Below are 17,518 nucleotides of genomic sequence, written 5' to 3' on the forward strand. Positions count from 1 at the left end.
TCTTAAATTTATTGAGACTTGTTTTGTGTCCTAACATGTGGTCCTTCCTGGAAAATGTTCTATGGGCACTTGAAAAATATATATATATTTGGCTGCTTTGGGGTGAAATGCTCTGAAGATATCAATTAAATCCATCTGATCCAGTGTGTCATTTAAAACTACTGTTTTTGAGCATTTGAGATCGTATTCCCTGGCATATGTTGTCAGTTTGGCTCAAATAAACTCTTATAAAAAAAATAATAAAGTCATTTTGTCCTTGTTTATTTTTTGTCTGGAAGATCTATCCATTGATATCAATGAGGTGTTAAAATCTCCTATGACTATGTTATTGTCAATATTTCCCTTTATGTCCATTGAAATTTGCTTTATAGCCCTGGTCAATTTGACTCAGTGGTTAGAGCATTGGCCTGAGCACTGAAGGATTGTGGGTTCGATTCCTGGTCAAGAGCATGTTCCTGGGTTCCAGGTTTGATTCCCGGCCCTGGTTGGGGCACATGCAGGAGGCAGTCAATTGATGTGTCTTTCTCGCATCAGTGTTTTTCTTTCTTTCTCTCTCACCACCTCCTTCCCTCTCTCCCTAAAAATCAATGGAAAAAATCCTCTGATGAGGATGAATTTTTTTTTTTTTTGCTTTATAGTCCTAGCTGGTGTACCTCAGTTGTTCGAGCATTGTTCTGTGCACTGAAAGGAATGATTCCCAGTTAGGGCATGTGCCTGGGTTGTGGGCTATATCCTCAGTTGGGTGCATGCAGGAGGCAGCTGATTGGTTTCACTTTCATATCAATGTTTCTCTCTCTCACTCCCTTTCCTCTCTCTCTAAAAATCAATAAAAATATCTTAAAAAGTAGATTTTCTTGATATATTTAGGTGCTCCTATGTTGGGTGCATAAATGTTTACATGGGTTATATCCTCTTGTTGGCTCCCTTCATCATTATGTAGTGTCCTTTGTCTCTTACTATAGCCTTTGTTTTAAAGTCTATTTTGTCAAATGTAAGTATTGTTACCCCAGTTTTTTTTTTTTTCTATTTCCATTTGTATGAAATATCTTTTTCCATTCCTTTGCTTTTAGTCTTTGTGTATTTTTCATTCTGAGGTGGGTCTCTTGTAGACAGCATATATATGGATCTTGTTTGTTTTTTTTATCCTCACCCAAGGACATTTTTCCATTTTTTGTTCAGGTAGAGTGGGAGGGAGAGAGAGGAACAGAGAGAGAGAGAGAAACATCGATGTGAAAGGAACACATCAAGTGGCTGCCACCCACACAACCGACCAGGGCCGGGGACAAACTGCAACGGAGGTACGCGCCCTTAGCGGGAACCGAACCCGGGTCTTCAGGACCGCAGGCCGATGCTCTAACCGCTGAACCAAACCGGCCAGGGCTGGATCTTGTTTTTTTATCCATTCAGCTACCCTATGTGTTTTGATTGGATAATTTAAACCATATACATTTAAGGTAATTCTTGGTAAGTATATATTTATTGCTATTTTATTCTTTGAATTATATTCTTCTGTTTGTTTTTTTTTTTCGTTTTTTTTTTCTTACACTAGGCCCTTTAACATTTCTTGTAATACTGGTTTAATGCTAACAAACTCCTTTAGGTTTTTCTTGTCTGGGAAGCTCTTTATTTCTCCTTCAATTTTAATAATAGCCCTTGCTGTGTAAAGTAGTCTTGATTATATGTCTTTGTTTTTCATTACTGTGAATATTTCATGCTAATCCCTTCTGGCCTGAAATGTCTCTGTTGAGCAATCAGCTGTCAGTCTTATGGGAGCTCCTTTGTAGGTAACTAACTGTCTTTCTTTTGCTAGTTTTAAGATTATCTCTTTGTCTTTAAAGTTTGCCATTTTAATTATGATATGTCTTGATGTGGACCTATTTGATTTCACTTTATTTGAGACTCTCTGTGCTTCCTGGACTCATGTGTCTTTTTTCTTCATCAAGTTAAGAAAGTTTTCAGTCATTATTTTTTCAAATAGGTTCTTGATCCCTTGCTTTCTCTCCTATCCTTCTGGGACCCCTATGATGCAGATGTTGGTATGCTTCATGTTGTCCCAAAGTTTCCTTAAACTATCCTCATACTTTTAAATTATTTTTTATTTTTGCTGCTCTTATTGGGTGTTTTCTTCTACCTTGTCTTCCAAATTGCTTATATGGTCTTCTGCTTCATCAAACCTACAGTTTATTCCTTCTAGTGTATTTTAATTTCTGACTTTTTTAAAAAAATGATTACTGGGCCCGTTTTTATGCTATTGTAGTTCTCATTAACTTTCTTAAGCATCCTTATAACCATTTTTTTGAACTCCATATCTGATAAATTGCTCACCTCCACTTCATTTAACTCCTTTTCTGGAGATTTCTCCTGTTCTTTCATTTTGGGGATGTTTCTTTGTCTCCCCATTTTGGCTGCATCTTTGTGTTTGTTTCTAGGTATTAAGTAGATCTGCTATGACTCCCAGTTTTCATTGGGTTGCCTTATGTAATAGGTGTCCTGTGGAACCTAGTGGTGCAGTCTCTTTGATCACTTGAGCTGGGTGCTCGAGGAATATCCCTTGTGTGGGTTATACAGGTCCTCCTGTTGTAGTTAAATCTTGGTTGCTATTGGCCTATTTGTGCATTGGGTCAACCCTTAGGCAGGCTGTATGCGAGGGTCAACCCTGACCACAGTGTATAAGCTGCTGTGCAGGTGCTGACCACATGAAGCAGAATTTGCCTCAGCAGGTTCTGGTGCCTGCTGAAATCTCCCTTTGGATATGCCACTTGTGCAGCTAATTGGACCCTGTTTTGATTTTGTCTTGGGTTGGCCACTGGGTTTCTTGGTTCTGGGCCTTTTAGGAGAGCTCTGGTGCATTTCAATGTTAGATCCTGCCTATGGTTGACCCTGGGCAACCTGTTCAGAGGTATACAGTGATCCACAGTTTGTGGCTGTTTCTGCTGGGCCTGGGTGTGTGTGAGAAGGACCAAGCTGTGCACCACAGCAGGCTTTCAAAAAAAATCCTCATCTGAAGATATTTTTCCATTGATTTTTAGATAGAGTAGAAGAGGGGGGAGGGGGGAGTGAGAGAGAGAAAGAAAGAGAGAGAGAGAGAAAGAGAGAGAGAGATGTGAGAGAGACACATCAATGACACATCAATTGGTTGCCTCCCATACAACCCCCACTGGGGCTGGGGAACAAAGCTGTAACCCAGGTACGTGCCCTTGACCAGTAATCGAACCCATGACCTTCGGTCCTCGGGCTGATGTTCCAACCACTGGGCAAAACCAGCCAGGGCACAGCAGGCTTTTATCAGCACTGGCCTCAGAAACATGTCAGCAAAAGTCCCAAGGCACCCCAAGATCTACCTCTGCCTGTCTCCACCTGCTGGCTGCCTGTTAGCCTCAGTCACGGAAAGATCCTCTGCAGTACTTGAGTTGCATGAGGTAGGTTCTCAGTGAGTCACCAGGTAAGGGTGAGTGGTGTTCACCAAATTGATACTAGGTCCAAACTTGGTGCCAGTGCTGGGTCTGAGGCCACTCATTAAATATCCCGGGGTAGTTTAGCTGTCACCTGCTGCACGCTTACACGCCTTTGTGGTGGGGCAGCGTCTTGGAATTGTCAGGGTGAGGCAGGCAGAATTTATTAGGTCAAAACAGACCAAGATTTGGAAGGAAGGGCTCTGCACCGTTCAGGTGTGTGAGGGGAAAACGGCCCCCACCCTAGAATCACACAACTCAGTCTGTCCCAGATTCTCCCAGGAGCCCGATTTCAGCAGGGCAGGGCCACTGGGAGGTGAGAGAATTAGGCTTGTGAATCTCTGGTGATGGGGAGGTGCTGGCCAGGCTTGGAGGAACATGGAGGTGGTGGCCCCTGCCCCAGAGCGACACAATTCAGTCTGTCCCAGATTTTGCCCTGACCTCAGCTGAGTGGAGACACTTGAAGTCAGGAGGGTGGAGCTGATTTTGTGCCTGGCACAGCTAAGTATGAGTGAGACATGATTTTTGTTCTTAAGGAAGTTCTGGGCTTGGTGGAACTGGACAACTGATATGCTGGGAAAGTGCTCATCAGACATCAGAATAAGCTGAGGTGCCAGTTAAAAGTGCAGATTCCTGGACCCCACCTCCAACATGCTGAATTAGATTCTCTGCTTCTTACACACACTAAGGTGGAGAACTCTTGCTGTGTTGTATTTGGATGATGGTGCCGATGGACCACAGATGGGATGCCCAGCAAGAGGTAACTGCCCCACAGAGGATGCACTCATCCCTGTGTCACCTTCATGGTCTGTGCCGTAACTGTGTGCTCCTGCTCTGTGATTTAATAGTTTTCTGTAAATGTGTTTATTTAAAGATTTGAACTCTATTTATTTAGAGTGAAAACTTTATGCTGTAAATGTGGATGGTAAGCAAGTACTGCTTGCCACAATTGATGGCAGCTGTAAAGGGAACACGATGGAAAAAGGAAAAGGTTATGTAATGCCAGCCAGACACTGTGAAGGCTATAGCCTACATTTGATTTATTTATTTTTAGTTGAAGTGGAGATTAGCAAGTGTTAGATGGGAGTTTGTGCTCTGAAAGAGGAACCCTAGTTACTGAAATGGAGTTAGTTTGAGGTCATTGATGCTAAACACTTGAATGCTGAATGAAAAAAGAGATCTTCAGATTTATTTTCTTCACCTTTCTTCAGAAACCTTTTACATAATGACCAGTATGTAAAAACCGATGAAAACTACAACCAGCAGCAGCAGCAGCAGCAGCAGCAGCAGCAGCAGCAGCAGCAGCACCAGCACCAACACCAACACCAACACCACCACCACCACAGACAATGGCAACAAACAGAATACTGCTCTGAAAAAAACTGGGATGGGGGCCCCTTCCTTACTGAGTCAGACCCGGAGCATTCAGACTGCATTCTCAGAAGCACTGGCTTTGGAGCCCTGGGGGTCTGAGCATGGTGACAGGGTCCTGCAGGCTTTGTGCCAGCAGGAACTGTAGGAGAAGCAGGGGGTTAGGCGAAGGAGAGTGATCACAAGAGTTTGGCCACATTTGGGGCAGGAGTTGGGTGGAGAGGTTGTGAGATTTTCTGACCTAGAAGTGAGGCTAATTTATTTTGTTTTACTAGTTTCTTTAGATTCAAGGAAGGGCAGTGTTCTCCTGGTCTGGAGCAAACAGCCGGGTTTGCCCTTTGATTCAGGAGGGGCAAGGAAATCTAGTCATGGTGCTTAGGAAAGATAAATCTGTATTTTAGAGTATTTGTCAATGAAAAGGTTCCTGGAATTTGGAGTTACCTGTGGCCTAGTTCCTGTCCTCCCGTCCCTGTCACTCTGGTGAATCAGGAAATCATCTGAGCCCAGAAAGAAGCATCATGTGATCGTGGAATCTTTCATGACACCTAATTGGAAGCCTTTTTGACGCCGGGAAAAAGTCTAGAATGAATCCGTGTGCTTAATCTTGGAAGAAAACCAGAATTAGATTAAGTTGTAATTCTTCACATGAGAAGTTTAGTCCAGATGGAAGCCAACTAGAACGGATACCTTGGCATTCTACTGAGATCCCTTTTCAGACTAATGAGCCTATCCCCTGGCCACCAGGAATACTGGCTGCAAAGGCTCAGAGTTGCATATCTTGCTGAGATCTGCTCTTGGCAGGAGGGAACTGCCTCATCCAAGTTTATATCCCCCTCAGGGCCTGCTAATGACTGGCTGGTACAGGAATACAAAGGCTGGGGCTTTTGGTTTAATTGGGGACAACCCGGAAGGACAATCCCAGTTCCAGAGCCCTCTGTAGCATTGATTCAGGTCACAGTTGCAATTTCATCCTGAGTCAGCTCCCAATTTTTTGTACTCCTGGTGATGTCATGATATGAAACCAGACAATGGAATTAAATGATATAAAGTTTCTAGGCGAGTGAAATTCTCCTGAGGAAAAAGGATGCCTCCCTAAAACAAAACTGCTCAGAGCTGCAGAACTGTATAGGGTGGCTCATCCCTGCATTCAGGGGACAAATAATAAAGTCCGAGTCAATGCAGATCACACCTGAATGTGTATAGATTCATATATAATTCAAATATAAAAGTAGCTTCTCAATGAGTAGGTGTTCACCTGTGAGTAGGTCTATTCCAGACCCGTGTATACTTCTCCCAGATTTGCTGAGCCTCACCTACCCTCTAGTCCTTGGCTGCCTGATCCACAAAGAACCCCATCTGTTTCCTTTCACCCCATCTCCTAACACTGCCATCTGTCTCAGTCCCCGAGTGAGCACTGGACGTTGGCAAGGTCTCTGTAACGTCTGCCGTGGTGGTAGCCACAACAGGTCCAGTGCCCAGGAGTGACCTGACGTCCACAGAGATTAGGCTCCCCCATGTCTGGTGTTAGGGGAGCAGCAGACTGTGGCATAGGACTGGTTTCCCCAGTGGCGGCTGGGAGGAGTGGATAACGAACACAACCTGGAAGTGCAGGATGGATTTAATACCCCATTGGATGAAATTTGACCAAGGAGAGACAGGAGACAGGGTGGACCCGACAAATAAGTGACTCTCTCACTCCCCCTAATGGGCCGTTCCAGGTACCAGGACTCCTTATGGCCTTTCTAGAGACTTCTGGTGTGACTAAGCAAGTGGCAGTGGGATTTTGTGAAGTGGTAGCCAGCTTGGTAACATACCACCTTGAATTTTTCTCTTCCTTCTGAACCTCACTTCCCTTTTTTCTCCTAATCGTGATAGCCCCGGGATTGCATTGCTAGTAATGTGTTGGCACGCAAGATTCGCTTCAGACTATTTTCTCCAGAACCCGGGGCAAGGCAGCATCTGAGATCTTTTGTGTACATTTCCATGGATATTTTATATTTAAGTACTGTGTTTAGCATCCAAATGTGAATAAAATACCAGCATGTGCATAAATGACCGAACTTGAGTGTATGTGAAACCGTTGAATGTGTGTATTAACATCCTGAACAAATGTGGGAAACAGTTAAATTGGTATTGAGGGCTGTGGGGTCAATGCATGTTAAAATTGGTGTATTAGTTGTCTATTGCTGCATTATAAATCACCCCAAAATATAAGAGCTGGAAATAGCAAACATTTATTATCTGACAGTTTCTAAGTGGGTCAGGAATCTGGGAACAGCTTAGCCAGCAATTCTGGCTCCAGGCCCCTTACTGCAGTCAAGTTGTCAGTTAAAACTCAAGGTTCAACTGAGGGGGGTAGGGGGGTGCCTGCTTTTATTCTAGTGGGGTGGCTGTTGGCAGCCTCAGGTCCACACCATGTGGGTCTCTCCACAGGGCTGCCTTGCCATGCGGCCGCTGGCTTCTTCTGGAGAGAGCAAGAGAGAGCCCCAAAAGGAAGCCTTAGTTTTTTTTTTTTATAAATGAATCTTGGAAGTGACATAACATTATTCCTGCCACATTCTAGTCATTAGAAGTGAGTTGTCAAATCCAGTCCACTGGATTTAGGGGAGGGGATTATACAAAAGTGTGAAAACCAGACGGGGAAATGATTAGAGGTCATTTTGGAGGCTCCCAACTACAACGGGGAACTGTTCCTGTTGTAACTTGTACCCACTGCCTCTGCTTGGTCTTAGAGAAATTCCCTCATGTCTTGTCCCAGGACCCCCTTGGATTTGGTCTAGAAATTCTGATTGAGCTGAATAGTTTCTGCTGTTTTTGTTTCCAGTTGTGTGAGATCTGAAAATCCCAATTCTCCTAACTGTGCTGGTTGATGGTATTTTGGTCAAGGTTGGGAGAAATGTGACATCCAGGTGGGAGCAAAGGTGGATGGACTCCTTTGGAATGCCATGAGGACACGTCACCCTTGGGCATCATATGAGTGCAACCATGGGCCTGAGAAATGAGTCCTGAGCTTTCCAGACTGCATGACCAATCTCCAACCTCGTCTTTGGGTTTAGGAGTCAGAGAATTTAATGCAGCATCTCTCACTGAGACCTGCTGCCTCAGCCTTGCCCTGGGTACCATGAGGGATGCACAGACGAATTAAGACAGAGTCTGTCCTCATGGAATTTATTTATATGAGCCTAGAGCTCAGAGGGGGAGGTCAAGTACTACAAGCATACATTTGGGAAACCTCAAGCTATAGGAATGTTACAGGGGTGACTGTAGATGGAGCCCAAAAGACTGAAGGCACGGCCCTGGGCACTCCAATATTTAGTGCTTGGGAAGAGGTGAAGTAGTCAGCAAAGAAGGTAGGGAAGTCTCATTTTATTTGTCTCTAAGCAACATTTGACCCACCTGGATCAGTGGGTGACTTGGTTAGTTTCTGGTTATGAGACACTGCTTCTGGGTCCTCCAACAGCCAACCTGAAAACCCCGGAACCCATTAGAAATAAGTACAACCCCAGGGAGCTCTCAGCAGCAGTTTTTTTAATAGACTGTTTTTTTTTTGTTTTTGTTTTTTTTTAATAGCAGTTTTAGGTTCACAGCAAAATTTAATGGAAGATGTAGAGATTTCCTATAGACCCTTTGGTCCTACACGTGCATAGCCTCACTCACGATCGACATTCCCCATCAGAGTGGAACATTTGTTACAAATGGATGGACCCACATTGACACATCACTACCACCCAGAGTCCAGTGAGTTACACTGGGGTTAATTAGGGTTCCCTTTAGGTGCTGTATATTCCATGGGTTTGAAAAATGTATAATGACATGCATGTATCCATCATCACAGTAGTTTCACTGCTCTAAAAATCCTCCATTCAGCTTCAGTTTTAAAAGTTTCTTTTTAAGAACAAAGTGGAGGGAGTTGGGAAAGTAAAGGGGCACCACTGTGCTTGTAGCTTCAAGGATAAACCCAGATGTGGTCCTCAGTCTCACAAAGAACACTGTGCACGGCCACTGTCTTCAGGAGTGGAGTTCCCAGTGGCCACTGTCTACTCCTAAACTCCGGGCCTACTAGCCATGGCTTCACCCCTGTTCACTGTAACCCTTTGTTTTCCTGTTCCTTTTAGAGCACGTGGTTTATCTGGTTTTGAAGTCAAGCTACCTATGTTTAAATGTTTTCTAAAATACATGTTACTTATCAGTACTATGTGTGGGAGAAGAGAGGGCCACCAAAATTTGAATTTACTGTGTTATCTCGACTGCATGGTTTTGTAAAGTCTCTTTTGGAGACAAATTTGCTTTCTTTTGGGTGTGAATGATCCCCAAATCTCAAATCTCAAGAGTTGACAGGCAAACACAAGAAGGCTGAACTTTATACCAGAGGGAGGTGATTCTTATGGGTGAAAAACAATATTGATTCTTGTTGGGAAAATTGGACAGCTACATGCAAAAAACGAAAGTAGACCATCAACTTACACCATACACAAGAATAAACTCAAAATGGATAAAAGACTTAAATGTGACTCGTGAATCCATAAAAATCCTAGAAGAAAATGTAGGCGACAACATCTCAGACATCACACACAGCAGAATTTTCACTAATATATCACCTAAGGCAACAGAAACAAAGAAAAAAATGAACACATGGAACTTCATCAAACTAAAAAGCTTCTGCACAGCAAAAGAAACAACCATTATAATGAAAAGGCAACTGTATGGAAGAGTATAACTGCCAATGATACATCAGATAAGGGGTTAATTTCCAAAATATATAGCGTGCTCATACAACTCAACAAAAAGCAGAGAAAGAACCCAATTAAAAAATGGACAGAGGACCTAGATAGATACCTCTCCAAACAGGACATACAAATGGCCAAGACACATATGAAGAAATGCTCAACATCATTAATCATCAGAGAGATGCAAATTAAAACAATAATGAGGTATCTCCTCACACCTGTCAGAATGGCCGCCATCAACAAATCATCAAACAACAAGTGCTGGCGAGGGTGTGGAGAAAAGGAGACTCTAGTGCACTGCTGGTGGGAATGCAGACTGGTGCAGCCTCTATGGAAAACAATATGGTGTTACCTCAAAAAGTTGAACTTCCATTTGACCCAGTGATCCCACTTCTAGGAATATACCCTAAGAAGCCTGAAACACCAATCAGAATGAATATATGTACCCCCATGTTCATAGCAGCACTATTTACAATAGCTAAGATCTGGAAATAGCCCAAGTGTCTATCAGTAGACGAATGGATACAAAAACTGTGGTACATATACACAATGGAGTACTATGCAGCTGTAAGAAGTAAAGATCTCTTATCCTTTGAGACGACATGGAGGGACCTGGAAAGTATTATCCTAAGCAAAACAAACCAAGCAGAGAAAGACAAATATCACATGATCTCACTTATTTGTGGAATATAATGAACATATCAGTCTGAGGAATAGGGTAGACATGGAAGTAGGGTACAGACTGACAACGCTTGGAAGAGGGGGTGGGGGAAGAGAAGCCACAGAACTTGTATGCATGTATGCATAACTGATGGACATGGATCACAAAGCTGGTGTTGGGGTCGGGGGCATGGGAAGGAGGGTGTCAATGGGGAAAAAAGGAGAAACATCTGTAACAAAAATAAATTAATAATAATAATTAAAAATGTATTGACTCTTGATTGTGAAATAAGAAAAATAATACCTTGTTTTGCATAAAGTTTCAATGAAATAATATATGTGCAACTGCCTTATAAACTGGAAGTGCCCTGTGAATTATAGTTGTTACTAAAGAAGGGTCATCATCAGGGAGGAGGCTCTTTCTATAGATTTGGTTTGCAGAAACCTAGTGTACTTACTTTAATTTATCCAGGCAAAGAGCAATGAGCAGAACCCTGGGTTTAAAAAATGCGCATTTGCTCCTCATTCCCCCTTCCCTCAGGCTCTAGTGCTGTAACCAGATATGTACCTGAGGCCATGCCAAAATGAAGGGAAAACATCTGGCCAATTTAATCAGTCCAATAAAAGCATCCTTTCAAACTGGTCCAAAGATTTGGAGCATAGATCTCTAGGTAAATGACGGGCTGAATTTTCTGTTTCAACTGATAAGTTGTTTTGAGGTTGGGTAGACACTACTTAAGAGATCAAGGGTCAAGCAGCAAATGGAGAGTCTAATTGGGCTTAAAACTTGGAGTCCTTGCATTGAGCCAGGCTGAGCTCCCCACTCGGTTCCTGAGGCTGTAGGGTGGAAACCAGGGAGTCAGAGAGAGAAACACTGGAAGAAATTCATCCAGTTTCATTTTCTGGGCACTAGTCAGGGAGCTCCTTTCTGTCCATCCTCGTCCTCTGACTCTTCCCAGCCTCATTTAAAATGTCATGAGTGACAGATCACTTCCTAAGGGATGCCCTTCCTTAATGTACCCATTCTCTGAGGAACTGTTCTTTCCTGCTCTTCTCTCTGGAAGCTTCCATTTGGGTCAAGGCCACCTGGGGGCTCTCAGCTTATTGAGACCAGCCTCTTCTCTTTCCCAGAATCACTTTATGGACTGAAAGCAAAGACAGGCTCAGAGGCCCCACACAGCACAGGAAGGAAACCCAGGAAATAGAAACCACAATGATTAGGAAAACTAAGAAAGTGAGGGGGGAAATTAAGAGACCTCTCCACAGCACATTATCTCAATAAGCTAATACATGCAAAATGCTTAGATCAGTACCTGGCACAGGGTAAACACTTAATATAGATTAGGAGTTATGATTATTGTTATCATTATCATCAGAATTTTTCATCATCATCCTTCTCACTTTGTAATAGTGACCTCAAAAATTGAATGGGATAAGGGAGGCAAAACTCCTAGCATTGGGCTTGCTGCAAAGTTTGTGCTCAACAAAAGTTTCCTTCTGTATACATCTCTTCTTGGCTTCTCTGTATCTCCCACAGTGCCTGGCATCAGTTGATACTGGATTCAATCTCTTGACTGAATAAAGAAGCTTCATTCCATTTGACACACTAGCAGACAGGCTGTTCAGAAATGGTTTTTTGTCAAGAGCACTTTTTCCCTACGAAGGGAACCATGGCCACTTGTATCACTGCAGGGAAAGGTAGTATGGGACTGGTTGTCTGAAAAGACATGACTTCTATTTCCTCCTCACTGAGAAATCCAAGGTGGATGTAGTCTTTCTGGAGTTCTCAGTGTGCGTTGATAGCTGCTTCCTACATTACTTCTCCAACCACCTACCTCCACCCTTAACTGGTTGCCCCCTGAGAATTTTGCCCTGATTTTTACTCAGAGACCTCAAATTACCTAGTGGCCAAGAAAGATTCTAACAATACTTTCACAAAGCTGTCTTTTCAGATGTGCTTCCTCCCTCTTCAGGGCCTGAGTTATAAAAGACCCTGAAGTGCATGCAGCTGAATCAACATATTCAGTCAAACAATGAATGGAGAAGCACAGCCGTATTCAGAACCTGGACTCTCAACCCAGTGCTCTTCCCATTTTACCTAATCTAGCTCTGCACGTCCTTTCAAAATATGTGACCCATGTGAGGTTTCATTTCCTTTTGTTCTTAGTGGGCTGTCGATTAAAAAATGACAGGTTAGATTTATTTCTAATAAACTATGAGCATGAATAACATCTCCAAAGATGTGTGCACTTTTCAAGGCCACAACAATGTTGTATCTCAGGTGCTTCAACAGGGTGGATGGGGAGTGTCTTTGGAGGAGAAGGATTCTGCTTGAGGGGCTGAGAAGGACCTGTGAGACAGCTGGGAAGTTGGACAGGAATTGGTGGTGGGTGGATGAAATCCAGAATTAAAAGCCCAGCTCATTTGTTTGCAAGTTATGGAGCAAGTGTGTGTCGAAGTGTTTGCCTCATCACAGTTTGTGTTGAATAATCCTCTCCCCTCTGCCTGATCTGCAGTAGTTTGATTTGTTTATTGAAAGAACATGTCCCAGAACTGACCTGCTTGAACATATTTTTGGATCATTCCTGGGGTCCCATCTCTGGATGGTAGAAGAGCCTAGTACATAGCGCATTAAGGCAGTTAGAGCATGAAGAGCTTTGGAATCAGACAGCCCTGGGTTCCCATTCTGGCTCTCCTGACCTACCAGTTAGATTATCTTATGGGACTAATGCTACTTATCTTGCAGTGTTGTTGTGGGATTAAATGTAATGTATACTAGGTGTTCCATAAATGGCACAGATATTGTTAACTATGTAATCTTAGGCACATTACTTAACCTTTCTGAGTTCCCAGCTTCTCCTCTACAAATTAGGAATAATTTTAACTTTAATGTAGTCAAATTTGTCAGCCTTTTGAAAAAGGAGTTGTTTTGTACTCTGAGGTCATGAAGATTTAAGCTTCCTATAACTTTTATATTGATGTGCACCTTTGTTGCCTCAAAAGTTTTTCATAGACATTAGTATCACATTGCAACCCAAAGTTTTGTTTGAATGACTATGGAATATTCCATTGCTGTCCTGTGACCTAATGTGACTAGTGTCTTACGTCCTATGGGAATCATGCCATGGAACTTTATATCATCTCTATGAAATAGGTTCTGGAATTATACAATTTTATTGATGAGGAAGCAGCTTCAGTGTTTTATTTATTTTGCTTATGGCAGAAATGTTAGCTGATATGTTAATCCCATTCTGCCTTGCCCCCTTTGACTACAAAGTGGGAAAGCAAAATACTAATTTTTCCAGCCTCCTTTGCAGCTAGAAGGGGTCATCTGACAGTATTGGCCAATGAGACCGAAATGGAAATCTCTGGATGCTTTAGGGAAAACTCTTTTTTTCTTAATAAAATGGACAGATGTTACTGGAGAGACATCCCTCTCCCTTCTGTGTTTCTTAGATGTGAATGTGATACCCAGAGCAAGAGAAGATATCTGGAGACCATTAGATTACAAAAATCAATAAGCTAAGATGGCAGAATGGGATGCTAGAAAGACATGGAATTCCTGGTGGCATCACTGAGGTCTAAACCAGTACCCATAGCCACCTACCTCCAGGTGCTTAACTCTCTAAAAAAAGACCCCAAATAGCCACAGAAATCTTGAAAAAGAAGAATAAAGAAGGAGGGATCACATTACCAGACATCAGGTTATACTACAAAGCCACTGTAATCAAAATAGCCTGGTACTGGCACAAGAACAGGCAGATAGATCAATGAAACAGAATAGAGAACCCAGAAATTGATCCAAGACAATATGCTCAATTAATATTTGACAAAGGTGGCAAGAGCATGCAATGGAGTCAAAATAGTCCCTTCAAAATGGTGTTGGGAAAATTGGACAACTACTTGCAAAAATAAAAATAAAAAATGAAGCTAGAACACCCACTTACACTATACATTAGAATAAACTCAAAATGGATAAAAGACTTAAATGTGACTCGTAAATCCATAAGACTTAAATGTGACTCGTAAATCCATAAAAATTCTAGAAGAAAATGTAGGTGACAAAATCTCAGACATCATATGCAGCAGATTTTTTACTGGTACATCACCTTAGGCAAGAGAAACAAAGGAAAAAATGAACACATGAGACTATATCAAACCAAAAAGCTTCTGCACAGCAAAAGAAACGACCATCAAAACGAAAAGGGATCCCACTATATGGGAAACCAAAATCGCCAATGATGCATCAGATAAGGGGTTAATTTCCAATATATATAGAGTGCTCATACAACTCCACAAAAGGAAGACAAAGAACCCAATTAAAAAATGGGCAGAGGACCTAAATAGACACCTCTCCAAACAGGACATACAAATGGCCAAGAGACATATGAGGAAATGTTCAACATCACTAATCATCAGAGAGATGCAAATTAAAACAACAATGAGGTATCACCTCACACCTGTCAGAATGGCCGCCATCAACAAATCATCAAACAAGTGTTGGTGAGGGTGTGGAGAAAAGGGGACTCCAATACACTGCTGGTGGGAATGCAGACTGGTGCAGCTACTATGGAAAACACTATGGTGTTACCTCAAAAAATTAAAAGTTGAACTTCCATTTGACCCAGTGATCCCACTTCTAGGAATATACCCTAAGCAATCTGAAACACCAATCAGAGAGGTTTTTTAAAAGAAAATTTCAGGACAGGTTCTACAGCGGGATCTGCTATGAGCTGTCCGCCAGTGCGGTGCTGATATTTCACATTTTGCTGACTGAGAAAACTGGGAGCTGTCCCTGCAACTGCCACAGCATGGCAGCAGCAAGAAGACTAGGGTGTGTGTGTGTGTGTGTGTGTGTGTGTGTGTGTGTGTGTGTGTGTGTGTGTGTGTGTGTGTGTGATTCTCTCTATCATTCCGCTGAGAGTCATTCCTGACAACTGGGAGAGCTCACTGGCCATGACATTTCCAAATATTCTTCACCAAGAAGAGAGAACAGGAATTTGGTGGGGATGGAGGGCTAGGGTTCTCAAAGTCAACTTTAAGAAAGCCTGATTTATTTCCCAGCCCTTTTGGTTCAAGGTGGGATACAATAAGGGGTCTATAAAGACTAATTATCTGGTTTGGTTCTGATTTTCAGGTAGGCAAGCAATAAAACCTTAAAATATCTGAAAAGAGAAAGTCCCACGAGGGTCCTTCTGGGACACACATACCTGAATGCATGTCTGAATCTCAGGGAGAGCCTTTGGGTTTTGATTTTTCTTCTGAGGAACCCAAGGATTTGACCTTTTTTGTTTGTTTATTGTTGACAGCATTACAGACATTCCCCATTTTCCTATCCATTAGCCCCCCTCCGCCCAGCCCCTGCCCCACTCCAGGCCTTCCACACACTATTGTCTGTGTCCATGGGTTATGCTCATCTTTTTTGTCCTGTCTTGTCACAACCTTGTCAAAAAGATGTACATACTTTTGATTGCTTGCCTCCCATCCCTCAGTCAATGCACAATCCTAAGCATTTTTTTGCTGATAGTAACCACAGAGAAACTGACATGAATAAAAACAAAACAGAAAACAAACATAGGTCAGTTGCTAAGTTACATGAAGTCTTAAAAGCTTTTGAGAAATAGTTGATACTGATCTTGCTTGAAATCTAAATGGATCTTTTTTTTTTTTTTTTTTTACAGATAGAGTGGGAGGGAGGGAGAGGGAGAGAGAGAGAGAGAGAGAGAGAGAGAGAGAGAAACATCGACGTGAAGGGACACATCGAGTGGCTGCCACCCGCACGACCAACCAGGGTCGGGGACAAACTGCAACCGAGGTACATGCCCTTAGCGGGAACCGAACCCGGGTCTCTCCGGTCCGCAGGCCAACGCTCTAACCGCTGAGCCAAACTGGCCAGGGCGATCTTTTTTAAAACAAAAAAACTTTACTTAACCCCTTTTTGACCCTTTCATCTGTCCATCTCTTGGATTTTTTTTCATACCTTGAATTCCCTTTTGATTGACTGGACTGGTGCTTCTGTATCTCCCAACCTCCTTCTCATTCAGCTGTGAGCTGTAGGAAGGGGGTATTCTGATTTATGGAAAGTGTGAGGTACTGAGGGAGATGTGAAGACCCTAGATAACTGTTGGGAAGTGAAACATACTTGGTCCTTATTTCTTCATCCTGGACTCTTTCTTGGAGTCCCCTACCATGGTTATAGCTGGACGTATAGTTTTATTTGAGAGCTCATGACTTGCACTTGGTAATTTAAAGAGATAGTCTTAAACAGCCACACCTCTTGATTTAACTCTGATTGCCTTTTACTATGTCACTTTCCAAATTACCAAACTTTCTCCATGTTTTAATTTCCCATTCAAGCTCAATCTTTTCTGTGAAGGCATTCCAAGAACTCCAGCACAGAAGGATATCTCTCTTTGGCACTTAGAGCTGAGATATGCAAGACTGTTCAATTAACACTAAATTCTTGTATATTACATTGCTCCCCACCAAAATACCTCTTTCACTGGTTAAGAACTCACAGATCTCTCTCAGGTAATTGTATTAGCAGTATTTGGAAATATTTTGGATACCAGTACTAGAAATCCTGATATGAGTAAAGAAGAATTTACTCAAGATTTAAGTACAATCTCCAGGTTTTTTTTGTGGTCACTCACTTTCTTCTGTCTACCTCCAATATAGTGGCTACTAATCCATCTGCTCTTTCCTTACTGCTCCCTCAACTGCTTCACTTGACCCCTGGGTCTTAAATTCTCTTTTAGTCAGCAAGATATGTGTTCTTTTATCTAGATACATTTCCACTTTCCCCAAAGGCAGGACTGCTTCCTTTCGAGGGTGGGTTCCTGAATCACTGGACTCTCTTTACAGAGCTTGGGTCTCTGGCAAACAGACACATTGTATTCTGCTAGATATCTGTGGGCTGATCTTCCAGTCACAGTCTGTTTGGGAACTTTAGCTTTGTAGAACTCCAGATTTAACAAAAGCTTCATTAGTGAGTGATTATCCATGCTACAAAGGATCCCTTTAAATAGCAAATTTCCACAATGGGCTTAAAATAAGTTTAATTTAACCCCAGTCTAATTTGTATACCCTGTTCAATAATGCTATTATTGTTAAAGACAAGGTACACTTGTGGTTATTTATAGACTAATTGCTTGTTGATCTTTTAACCACCTCCCTACTTTGTACCTAGTAGACCACACTCCTTTCAAATCCTTCAAGATTCACTGTTTTTTGTTTGTTTTTTTATAGGAAGACTATTTTCTGAAAAGGAGTGCCTCAGGGTAACCCCATCATCTCTACTGCCCATGA

This window comes from Molossus molossus, unplaced genomic scaffold (genome assembly GCF_014108415.1).
Source record: "Molossus molossus isolate mMolMol1 unplaced genomic scaffold, mMolMol1.p scaffold_m16_p_4, whole genome shotgun sequence".
In the NCBI taxonomy this organism is placed as follows: domain Eukaryota; kingdom Metazoa; phylum Chordata; class Mammalia; order Chiroptera; family Molossidae; genus Molossus; species Molossus molossus.